At 36.4% G+C, this 2,483-nt stretch overlaps 1 pseudogene; it reads right to left on the reverse strand.

Annotated features, from left to right (window-relative positions):
• Positions 1-1,916: 1,916 nt before the first annotated feature.
• On the reverse strand, positions 1,917-2,475 carry LOC111240488 (annotated as a pseudogene).
• Between the last annotated feature and the right edge of the window lie 8 nt (positions 2,476-2,483).

Here is a 2,483-nt window from a genome sequence, read left to right on the forward strand (position 1 = left end):
AATGCAAGTATTATAAATGTACGCAATTCACATTTGAATAAAAAAGAGTTCCCAATCATCTTTCATTCATGTTTCAATCTTTCATTCTCTGTCTTCTTGCTGCTCTCATTTTAAACCAATAATTGGTATCGTGAGCCTTTTTCTTACGGACCTGTGAAAATGGATGTTGAATCAAATTTCTCACAAGTTGCACCTCTAGTCTTTGATGGATAAAGCTACGATCTTTAGGCTGTCAAAATGGAAGTGTGCCTGGAGGCTCTAGATATTTGGGAAGTTGTAGAAGCAGAGTATGAAGTTCTTCCGCTGCCGGAAAATTCTACCATGGCCCAGATCAAAATTCACATGGAGAGAAAAACTAGAAAAGGAAAGGTTAAATCATGTGTATTTGCTAGTGTTTCTCAAACCATCTTCACAAGAATTATGACTCTTAAATCAGCCAAACAAATTTGGGATTATCTAAAGGAAGAGTACGCTAGGGATGAAAGAATATGAAGCATGCAGGTGCTTAATTTAATGAGGGAATTTGAATTGCAAAGAATGAAAGAGTTTGAAAAAATAAAAGAATACTCTGACAAATTGTTGGGTATTGCCAACAAGATAAGGGTTGAGAAAATTGTTGAGAAAATTCTGGTAACGGTGCCAAAAAAGTATGAAGCATGTATTGCTTCGTTGGAGAACACAAGGGATTTGTCTAAAATCACATTTGCAGAAGTGCTACATGCATTCCAAGCCCAAGAGTAACGAAGTTTGATGAGGGAAAATCATGTTGTTGAAGGTGCTCTTCTATTCAAAAGCCAACAAGCCAAAAACTACTAGAAGAATAATCTAGCCAGTAGTCCGAGCAATACAAATTATTACTCTAAAGCAAAAGGTGGAAGGAAAAGTTACCCACCTTGTCTGCACTATGGCAAAATGGGTCACCCTCCATTCAAATGTTGGCAAAGACCTGATGCTAAATGTAACAAGTGCAATCAAATGGGACATGAAGCAATCATATGCAAGAGCAAAAATCAAGAACAAGAGGAAGAAGCTAAGACTGCTGATCAGGAGGAGGAGGACCAGCCATTTGTAGCTACTTGTTTCTTGAGCAGTGAATCAAGTGAAAGTTTGCTGATAGATAGCGGTTGTACCAACCACATGACCTTCAACAAGGCTCTTTTCAGAGATTTAAGGCCAACTAATGTCACTAAAGTCATAATAGGTAATGGTGATCATATCTCAGTCAAAGGAAAGTGGACAATTGCAATCACAAATTGTACAGGCACAAAGTTCATTCATGATGTTTCTTTTGTTCCTGAAATTGACCAGAACTTATTAAATATTGGTCAATTGATTGAAAAAGGATTTAAAGTTATTTTTGAAGATAAATATTGTTTGATTAAAGATGCAGCTGATCAAGATATGTTTAAGGTAAAAATGAAAGGAAAAAGCTTTGCTCTAAATCCATTTGAGGAGGAGCAGGTTGTTTTTTCTTTGAAGGAAAATGTCACAGAAATCTGGCACAAGAGACTCAGACATTATCATCATCAAGGATTACTGCAAATGAGTGGAAAAGAGCTAGCACTTGATATTCCAGTGCTTGAGAATCAAACTTCAAACTGCAATGTTTAAGGCTTTATAGACGTCCCAAGTGCTACAGACCGACATCTAAGTTAAGATTAGACGTCAGTTAGCGCATTGTCGGATGTCTTTGTAGACGTTGGGCTTCTTACTAAACAAACGTCTATATCGGCGTCGCCCCTGCAAAACACCGACGTCCCATTAACGTCACCTGTATAGACGTCGGTTCTGGTGGTGACGTTAAAAGCTCAAAATAACTAACATCTAAAGCCCTTTCTGCACTACTGGTTTAATAAAGTCTCTTTATAATGATCAAACAATCACATTAAAATTAATATACATATCAAGCAAAGAATTTANTATATATCTTTAATAGTATAGATCATTCGTTTGGTTGGTCGAAATAGAGTCCTNCAATAGAAGGTTGAATATATGATATCTGACCATAAAGAAAATTGCAGAGCTATGTACAAAAGCAAGGGTGGACAAACAAGTACTGCAATTGAATCTGGTATAACCCTTGAACCGTAGTTGTATGTTATGAAAAAGGCACTGCAGAATGCTACCATCATACATGCTATGGAGATAAATAAAGTTATGAGTCCAGATATCAACTTCAAGGGTAGTGACTTGTAAAAGTCATACTCAGCATAACGTGACATGAGAATAGACAAGAATATTAATATTGCAGTTGAAAAAGAGATGAAAGCAGCTCCATCTGATATTGCAAATACAAAAAATGATGTTTGGTTCAAATAATTTGGTTTTTTTGTTTCATCACATCAATACACCTGATATGTTAATCGCAGCAGAAAACACTGCAGTAGCAATAACAGTTGAGATGAGTATACAAAACTCTGCAGTACGTTTCATCCACTCTTCTCCTTTTTTTCGCAACCCTTCATGTTCTGTTGTGAATAATT

This window comes from Vigna radiata, unplaced genomic scaffold (assembly GCF_000741045.1).
Source record: "Vigna radiata var. radiata cultivar VC1973A unplaced genomic scaffold, Vradiata_ver6 scaffold_264, whole genome shotgun sequence".
Taxonomy (NCBI): domain Eukaryota; kingdom Viridiplantae; phylum Streptophyta; class Magnoliopsida; order Fabales; family Fabaceae; genus Vigna; species Vigna radiata.